This window comes from Chionomys nivalis, chromosome 25 (genome assembly GCF_950005125.1).
Source record: "Chionomys nivalis chromosome 25, mChiNiv1.1, whole genome shotgun sequence".
NCBI classification, from domain to species: Eukaryota; Metazoa; Chordata; class Mammalia; order Rodentia; family Cricetidae; genus Chionomys; species Chionomys nivalis.
In genome coordinates this window covers 15,642,466-15,652,968 of record NC_080110.1, presented here as the reverse complement: position 1 = coordinate 15,652,968, position 10,503 = coordinate 15,642,466, and the positions used below count along the sequence as shown (strand labels likewise).

Genomic DNA, 10,503 nt, shown 5'->3' with positions numbered 1-10,503 from the left:
TTTGCCTGTCAAATGAATTTAATAGCTAATAAAATTCAACAAGCTGTCAAAATCTAATGCTCTATTTCAGAGTCACTGATTTTATGAGACTTCTCCCCTCTCTTTTACTCCTTTAAGCTAGAATATCATGCATGTATATTTAAATGTCACTCAGAGGATCTTGTAATTAATATTGTTCTCCCACTGGGAAGGTATATTTAAGCTGAATGTTGTGCATCTAATAATTCTTCTTGACTTTCCTTTAGAGTCATGGTTATGACCTGATGAGCCTTTGCATTTCCCTGACATCTGTGACTTTCTAAATTATTTCCCTTACTGGGCCCAGGAAGTCATGCTCTTACAGGACTGTGGTCTTTCCATTGTTACCCATGAAAGATGTCTTCAGAGCCCATGTAGCTAAGTCATCTTCAAAAAGACTGAGTCTTTTGTTTTGTTTTGTTTTTTAATGAGATTATCTTTCTCCAAGCTTAATACTACTCAGAGCAGGATTGGAGACAGCTTTACAGGTGGAGGAACTTTCTTTAATGAATTCCGACTTTTGTTACTACTTCTTCACATTCCTTGGGAAGTCTGTAAATAATAGCATTTAAAATGTTCACAGAACCAACCAAGATAGCAAACATGGTCATGGAGGTTAAGAGGGTGCTCTCAAACTCAGAACATCAAGATTATACTCAATTTGCTTACTAGCGAAGGTGGGCAATTGTGGGCCTTTTGTTTCATTGACCGACCATAAAAAAAAAAAAAAAAAAAAAAAAGGCTAAGAGGATGGGTAGAGAGGTAGAGAAAAGGTGAAACATGCTGACTATAATACATGGTATAACATATATTACATAACACATAGGATTGTTGTAAAACACATTAAGAATACACTATATCCACCAGTTAATACTTGCAGTGGTACTAATTTTCTCTTGATGTATCTCCTGATATATTATTATACTATCATTAGCAGAGATCCCATTTTCCTCCTAGCAAATCTTCTCACTTATTTTCTTAGCCACCAAAGTCAATATCAAATCCTTTTGAATTCTCTGAGTCATTTTTACTTATTTTCTCTAATAATCAAGGTCGTTATTTCAACTGTTAACTAACATTTTCTTTATACTCGATAGCATAGAGTGAAGACAAGAGATACATATTCCGATCACATCCTTACAATTTTCTTTCCATTTAAAACCTACAGGTTGTTCCAAATATAAGGTATATAGGATGAAAAAGTACAAAATTGTGATGAAAAAATACTGAAAATTAAGTAAGTGAGTATACCATATTTAAGGAATTGAAGACTCATTACCAAGGTGTCATTCTTTCCAAACCTGATTTACCAACTCAGTGCAATCTCCAAAACTTCCCAGTGACCTATTTAGTGGTTATAAACAAATGATTAGAAACTTTATAAAGACAAAATAGTGAGACTAATAAAATACTACCAAAACACTTGACCTAGAGTTCTGACACCATCCTATTTCAAGGCTGACCTTAGAGTGATGTTAACCACAGAAGTGTAGTTTTTTCTAAAAGAGTATAGTAATAAATCAATTAAACACTTTAGAATGCTGAGGTAGATCCATATAAGCGTGGATCAACATAAACATGAAATCTTAAAGAAAGGAACAAATGTAATTCAATGGAAAAAATATCTTTCCAACAAATATGACCACAATAACTAGACAGGCACATGCAATTATATCTAAACAGAAACCCTATACACTTAAAGACTACTTCAAGATGAATCACAGACCAAAATATAAAACACAAAACTCTAACATTTATAGCACTGGAAAAATGTAAACTTCTTTAGTTTGGCAATAAATGTTTAGCTACATTATCAAAGGAATGAAATTTCCAGTGGCATTCGTAAATAGAATTTTTAAAAATCTTGAAAACCACATGGAAACAGGAGAGTAAGTAAATAGAACTAACGGCTTAAAAAAAAAAATAAAAGAACAAACGACCAATTCATGAAAAAAAAGAGTCAACTTCTTTAACCAGAAAAGTGGCTTGGGGGGTTGTATATCTTGGAACTGTTCTTCCGATCTAGAAGTGGTAGTATTTTTCCTGTTCTGCCTATGTACCTCTCATGGCTCCACAGGGTCTGTTGGTCCATGAGTGGCTAGTAGAGGAGTGTTGGAAGATGTTGCCGGCTGGTCAGAGGTAGCTACCTCCCCGAGGTATAGCAGCTTATCTCAATAAACCGCATTATGGATGCTCACCTTCCTAGACCTGGATGGAGGGAGGAGGACCTTGGACTTCCCACAGGGCAGGGAACCCTGACTGCTCTTTGGACTGGAGAGGGAGGGAGAGGGAATGGGAGAAGGGGAAGGGAAATGGCCTTCTGTCCTTTCCTCGTTGTATCTAGTGCCAGGTCTAGGTCCCAGACTGTTCACACTAAAGCAGCACCTAGTCTCCTAGCTTACCCATAAGGACCAGTTTATTTTAACTCCATTTCATCTTACTTCGTGGATAAGCTTGACTCGTCAATACCCCATTGATCACGTGTTAAAGAAATGACCTTGGGGTTTCACCACCGTGAGTTGATTGCAACACTGAGAACATGTGACATTGTGGTATGTAAATCCTTAGGTTACTGGGGACATAAACATAAAGCACAAAATTATCTTCATTTTCTTTGCTTCTTGGAGTAACACGAACAGTTTGCTCTGCCACATGCTTCCTACAATGGGCATCTCACATACCCTCCAACTAGAAACCCAAATCTTAGGTTGGAATATCCAGAAGTGTGATTCAAAACAACCCCCTTCAATAAATTATTCGTATCAGGTATTTTCTTTTTTTCTTTCTTTTCTTTGTAACTTTTTTCTTTTTATTTATTTTTTTTCATTTATTTATTTATTTTTAATTAAAAATTTCCACCTCCTCCCCTCCTCCCATTTCCCTTCCCCTTCCCCCATTCCCTCTCCCTCCCTCTCCAGTCCAAAGAGCTGTCAAGGTTCCCTGCCCTGTGGGAAGTCCAAGGTCCTCCTCCCTCCATCCAGGTCTAGGAAGGTGAGCATCCAAACAGACTAGGCTCCCACAAGGCCAGTCCATGCAGGTATTTTCTATAATAATGAAAAGTCACTAACACACCACTCATGCTGCTGCCTTCACTTCCTTAAATACGTAAGTAAAAGGACAACCATTCCTTCCTGAACATTTCCCAGATTTCAGAACACAGTGCAGTCCCTATGCATGCAATGTACCTTTGTATCTGCAAGGCTCCCACACTAAAACGTCACTAAAATTCTAATTCTCTTTCATATTCTGTTCTTATGAAATAACAAGCATGGAAATCTTTTCATTTTTTTGAAAAACTGAAAAGGTTAGTAACCACTCATTTCTTTGATTTGCATATGAACACAAACGGCTTTCTATCTCATGCAAAAATACAAGGATCTTTTAAAGAAAAACCATTTTCTTTTCCACAGCACTTCACATTTGTATTACCAAAAGTAACATAAAATTATACAGTCTGATGCTTTAACCATCCCCCCCCCTTTTTTTTTTGCTATTTGTGAAATAAAGCAATTAGGATTGCAAACATTTCTTTCAAAATCTTGGATTTTAAAAATGTGTTAAGATAATTTTCTTAAATGTTATATGCTCATTTGCTTTTGCATTCCTGCTGAGATGTGCCTTGAAGGTAAACAAACTTGATTCTCCCCAGTAACTAGATCTTAGAACAATTCAAAGCATTTATAAAACCCAGATTTTTCAGTAACTCCAAATCCAACAGACATGTTACTTCTCCCCACTGGTGGGGAGGGGGATGGGGCACACAGCTCTGGACCCCAGAGATCAGCCAGGATGAGATGCAGATATACATGGGAAGGGAATGCACAGCCTTTATGCAATGTCTCTTCCTCACTACCTTTCAGATTCTGCTTCTGTTGATCTTTGCTGATCCTGATTCATTGAGCTCCAAATTAAGAATTAATTCAAAGAAGCTTCTCTTTAGTTTTCAAGTGGTTGGCTGGAGAAGAGAGAGGTCCATGCACTCATGAACTGTGTTGGGAATATGGAGCGACAGAATAGTAACGAGGTACATTTGGGGCTATAGATAACTGAATGCAGAGCTAGGTTTAGAATAAAACCCTCCCCACTTTGTAGTTATCTCTCTGATAGAGTGCTCCTGAAGCAAATAAACCTTGTATATTTTACACCGTGAAGTTTTACTCTGCCAAGTAAAGCCCACTTAGAAATGCAGAAGAGAAGATCTAGTTGGAGAACAGAACTTCACTTGTGATGATATAAAACAGAATTCCCACCTCCAACAGGAAAAGAGGAAGTATATTTTGGTTGATGGCCCTCGGCCTGGAAATAGAGTGTCATGAATTAGAACACATACACCCTTTCCAGATTATATTATTTCACTAACCTATCATCATTTTTTCACAATTTGATGTTTTAATAAGAAATTATCTAAATACACTGAGGCATATTCATTCCATCACCTGCTGAAAAGCACCCCAGCTCTTTCCAAGTTGTGATAATTATGAACAGAGCTAAAATGAAAGTTTGTTTGAAAGTATCAGAGAGTTTGCCACAAGTTTTTGATTACTTTGAGTAAATAATGAGTGTTATTGTTAAGGCATAAAGCTTAAGAATAAAGTTAATTTTTCCTTTATTTTATTTGTTTTATCTTTGCCTGTGTCTAGTCTACTTCTATTTTGAGCCACCATGTATTTTCTTGGTGCTCATGGGGGCCATAAAATGACATTGGTTCTCCTCGGACTGGAGTTACCTATGGTTGTGAGGATGCTATGAATCAGAAAAATCAGATATTCAGGACACTCTGCAGTCAGTGCTCTTATTTGAGCCAACTCTCCAGTCTCTAAGAATCTGTTGAAGAAACTGCCACTCTATCTCTGCAAGTTGCTGTCAAGTTACACTGTCACCTATAATAAGTCAAAATTCCCACTATCTCATGTTATGGTAGCAATGTGTTGTATAGCATTGCATTTTAATTCATCTCCTCTAATTTCTTGTTCTAGGAACTATAAATCCAATCCAGACAGAAGCCTAATTTATGTCTGGAACTTAATTTTCAGATTTCATCCAATGGCTTCTTTACAGAAGTACACTGTAATTACTGGGAGCTGATATATTGAACAATGGCGCATTTCCTTTCCTAGAAGTAGAACCGTACAAGTCCTTTTCAAGGTGTGTTTGAAAGTGAAACTCAAAATTATAAGAAAAATGAGCCTGGACTTGCCTCATTCTCTGTGAAAATCTCCTCTTAAATAAATTAGCTAACTTCGGAAATAGCATATACAAACATTCATTCTATATTCATCTCTCCAGCTAATCACTTCCTGCTTTTCCTATTCTTTACATTTATAGTGATTTGGTTTTTCTTTTACTTAGAAGTTATTTATTTTCTCGTAAATGTTATTAATTTACCTAACTCATTATCATCCATTCTCTTGAGAAAAAGATCATATATATATATATATATATATATATATATATATTAAATATAGCATTTTCTCAGTGTAAAGTATAACATAATGTTTTCTTAGGCTTCTTTTCCTGAATTCGTACAACAAATTGTGTTTCTATTATCTAGCTCTTTCTGTGCACATAATGCAATAATAGACAACATTCTTTTCTAAGAATCTTCAAATGCAGTATCACCCCTTGTTCGTGGCTGTATTTTCTGTAATTATCTCTTGCATGTAGCCTGGACTCTCTCTTACATATATAATATTTATTATTTGAAAGTTCTATACCATTATACGATGCGCATTGCAAGTATCCACTACTAGCTCTCTCAGATTCTCCCTGGTGTACCCATTCCATCTCCTGCGCAGCTTCAGGCCTTCTTCTACTTTTTATTTGTTTATTTGCTTTTAATAGCCGCCTTGAGTTCAATTGTTGCAGCACTTAAGTATATGGGTCTGTGGCTATTCACTGTGGTATAAGCAACCACATCCCTAAATGAGAGGACCTTCTCCAGCAGCAACCATCTGCCAGAAGGATGAAACACTGGGTCTCCTAACCCACCTATATAAGCATTTTGACTGCCTTTATCTCGTAAAAGGTCTTGTTTAGGTAGCAACACCTGCCATGATTTAATAATGCATATAATATTTATATAGTTACATTATGTCCAGTGGACTCTGCTTTCTGGATAAATGAAGTGCTGTTTATTAAAACCAGACCCTGATCCACTTGTGTTCTTACTGTGCTCTTGTGCATAGTGATGTTCTATAGTAGTGGTTCTCAACCTTCCTAATGCTGCAACCCTTTAATACCGTTCCTCATGTTGTGGTGACCCCCAAACATAAAATTATTTTTGTGGTTACTTCATACCTGTAATCTTGCTACAGTCATAAAACATAATGTAAACATCTGTGTTTTCTGGTGGTCTTAAGTGACCCTATGAAAGGTCTTTGGACCGCACAAAGGGGTTGCAACCCAAGGATTGAGGACCACTGTTTTATAGGAAGACCCAGATTGGCCTATTTGCTCCCTTTTAAAGTTGTTAATATATATTGCATTCCTAATGCTGTTCTTTCTAAGCAGTGGTGAGGCTCTCCCCTAATCTGGAGTGCCATTAACGTCTTATGAAGCTGCAGACTTCAGAAGCTCACTATTTCAGCTCAGTTTATGCTTACCTGTATACATAATAAAATTCTAGAGAAAGAGCAGCTCTCCCTGTCTGGTAGATAATTTAAACTCTGCTATAAGCTCCAGATACTTTTGTGAACTGAGCTCCTTTACTAGGCATTGCTATTATGCCCAGAACCAATCCAAACTAGATTCTTTTTCTGATTAAAGGAGCAGTGTAGGGCTGGAGAGATGGCTCAGTGGTTAAGAGCATTGCCTGTTCTTTCAAAGGTTCTGAGTTCAAATCCCAGCAACCACACGGTGTCTAACAACCATCTACAATGAGGTCTGGTGACCTCTTCTGGCCTGCAGACAGAATATTGTATACATAATAAATAAATAAATAAATAAATAAATAAATAAATAAATAAATATTAAAAAAATGAAAGGAGCAGTGTAAGTGATTTATAAGTATTCTGTGATAGCAAGTTTTTGAGTGCTTCCAAAGTTTTCCTAAATGACTAGATGCTTGCTTTAGTCTTTTGTAAGACCATACCACACATGCACTTTCACATGAGGAGGGTGATCCACAGCAGTACCGAAATACTAGCAGCTGGAAACATGTACGAGTGAGTTTAAATAAGAATCTCAGGTTTTTTCAGCAGGGCGTTGGGATAAGAGAGGAGATTTCATCACTCCTTGCAGTATAATTGTTAGTTACTTTTTATGGAGGTGTGAAGCAACGAAGGAAGCTGAAATAATCACAGTACCACAGGAGGAAAAGTACCCGTCAATTTTCATGACAAGGCTTCTTGTCCTTGGGTAGAAATTAAATGACTGCTAAAATACCCTCAGTGTCCTCCTGTGAGGGCAATTCCGATCTAGTGCTTTTCTACTAGGTAGCATCATGATGTTAAACTCCATTCTCAGAAGCCACAAACCTGCTAGCTGTTCCTAATCAATATTTAATCAAGGGAAGGCTGAGTGCATTCAAAGCAATATAGATAAGTTCAGCTTATTTCTTCTATAGCATCTTTTATTTTGGCTAGCGAAAAGGTGACAAATTATATATTGTGAAGTTCTAGAAATTGATCATAAAGATAGCTGGAAAGTATCAAGTCAAGATTAGTTAAGTAAAACCCTGCCCTTAAAGATTTATACCCTTGAAGACTTTTTTATTTTTTATATTTTTTGGAGAATTTCCATTCAAAGTGTGAAGCAAGTTCTAGTTAACAAACTTTTTTGCATTCTTTTAATTTATACATAGGTCTAGGGCCCTTAGTCTCTGAGTCAAAAAATGCTTTCTTTATGTTCTGAAAATTATTTTTCTAAACCTCCTAGTGTATTCACATGCCTGAATATCAGCCAATGGGATAAAAGAAGAAGTTCATATGGTAATTTCTTTTTTTTTAGAAGCATCATAATAAAAGTATAAAAGTCAGTTTTATTAAATGCTCAATTCTTATAATTATTTTTTCAAAATCCCATCCCTGCCCTGCCCTCCGTCTAAATAACCACTGCCTAAGAACATTATGCTCAACAAACTCTTCCGTCTATCTAAAACCTGGAACTGGGCTCTCACAGACAACAGCTGTGCTGGTCACGTGATGGTTAACCTTGGGTATCAGCTCCACTGCACCTGGAAATTCCTGAACCTACCCAGCAGGGCACAACTGAAAGAGATTTCTCTTGATCATTTGAGGTCGGAACACCTACCCTAAATCTGGGCCACACCTTCTGGTGGCACCCTAAAAGAGGACATGGAGAAAGGAAGCGTTTGCTTTTTGCCTGCTTGCTCTCACCCTCGTTGCCACGTTCATCTATCCTGTTGCTGAGACATTCCTTTGCTGGTATTAGAACCTACTTTTTCAAGATTCCAATGTGGGCCGAAGACCAGAAGCTCTCTAGGGATCCCGTTGGACTCTAGCACCAGATTAGACCCCATCCAGTCTTGGCCTTCCTACCAGGAAACTGCTGTTGTTGTTGGACTACTCAGAAATCAGACTGTAAGTTGCCCAGATAAATAAATAACTCCTCTCACTCCTCTCTCACTCCCCTCTCTCTCTCTCTCTCTCTCTCTCTCTCTCTCTCTCTCTCTCTCTCTCTCTCTCTCTCTCTCTATCACACACACACACACACACACACACACTCAGTTCTATTTCCTTAGAGAACCCTAAAATGGATCAGGACCCACACTTGCAAAGCCCTCATTAGTTAACTGGCAACACGGACAGGGATCGAAACAGCTAATACAAAACACCAAAAACAAAAACCAGGAAAAGGGGCGGGGCAGGGTGGGGAATGTAGCCGAGTAGTTAGCACTTGCTTAGCCCTGTAAGGTCAGTTCTATTCTCAGAACCACAGAGAGGATCATGGGTGCAGTCCAACCACAGCGTTGTAGTCTATGACAATCTATAAACACTCAGAGTGCCCATGAAGTCCAGAGAACAGAGCAGACTGCACAAAGGAAGGTCTCCGCCGCTCTCAGGAATCACTCGGGAGCCCGAACAGCTTCACAGTGCCACCTTCCTAACCGCTTTCGTAGTTGCCATCTTTGTCATCAAAGGCAAACTCTAACAGAGAACTCTTGGGGTGCCAAGCCACAGTGAAAGTCGGGGACTCACACTGCATCTCCCACAGCTTCTCTCCTGTCCACTTCAGCTATGTCAATGAAAGATCCTCTGAAGCTAATGCCAGCATTTTCCCATCGTGGCTAAAATTGGGGGTCCTCACCGGCCAATCCAATCTAGAGAAGCACCATACGTATAATAATAACTCATCCACATCCCAGAGGCTGACCAAAGCATCTGCACTTCCTGTGGCGAAGTATTTCCCCCATGGGGCCAAAATTGATACCGATGCAGTTAGAAGGATGAGCATTGATGGACTGCACAGGCTTTAGTTCAGGGTAGCTGAGAATGTTGGTACAGCCATTGCCATTGGTCAGGAAGAACATGTTATTATCTTTATTCCAGGAGATTTTGTTGACCTCAAACTTGAACTGCTCTTCTGCTTTGAAACGGTGCGTCTTGGCATCAATAAAAATCACAACATCGTCCTTGTTGCCCACAGCAATGCTCTGCCCATCTGGACTCCAGAAGATATTGTTCTCCCCTTTGGTATTCACAGTGGCAATGCATTTTGTCATCCTCACATCCCAGATGCGAATGATTTTTCTCCAGACGCAGTGACAAAGAGATCAGGGTTGCTTGGATGCCAGCAAAGCTAACCCACAGTATCTCCATGTCCCCCGTAGTTGTTTTCTTTGACCAGTCGGTCCTTCTCCAGCAAGAACACGCTGGCAGTCTTGTCGAAGGACCCCGAGGCCAAGCGACTGCTGATGCAGCTCCAGGCCACCAAATGCACCTTGGCACTTAATGCACACCGGGAACTCGCGCGTCTTGCTGTGGCCTCGGAACAGTTCCTGTATCCCGAGCACGTAGAGAGACGAGCCACTGCTCATAGAGCACCAGACAACCATCGAACCGGGACCACTTCGGGACACCGTCAGGGGCCCAAGGATCCATGTAGGCACCACCATGCCGCCCTCAGCAAAGACTGCTTTGCTTGCCTGCGGCTAGATAACTGGGCCTGGCACCGCTGCTGCGCTCATGCGCTGACATATGATAATTTCTTATATGTTCCTTGTACACGCTTTTGGAAATAATTCTTGTACCTTTGTATTCCCTTCATCTTGCCTCCTAAAATACAGATGCTATCTTGTACCACAATGTCTTATGTAGCATCTTTGTATGGCTCTCTGTTGACCTGAAGAATTTTAAGTGTCTGAGACTTATTAGTGCAACATCATGCATTTCTGGATTTTCATTAAAGAAAAAATATTAAAACAAAATAATTTTGATTGATTAAGTTAACCATTCCATGCCAGTACTACCAGAATAGTAATAAAATCAACGTCTAATTATCCTTTCTGTCATATAAGTTATTTTA

The 10,503-nt window shown here is 39.0% G+C and overlaps 1 pseudogene; it reads right to left on the bottom strand.

Annotated features, from left to right (window-relative positions):
• Positions 1-9,036: 9,036 nt before the first annotated feature.
• LOC130866652 (THO complex subunit 3-like) lies at positions 9,037-10,093 on the bottom strand (annotated as a pseudogene).
• Positions 10,094-10,503: the final 410 nt, after the last annotated feature.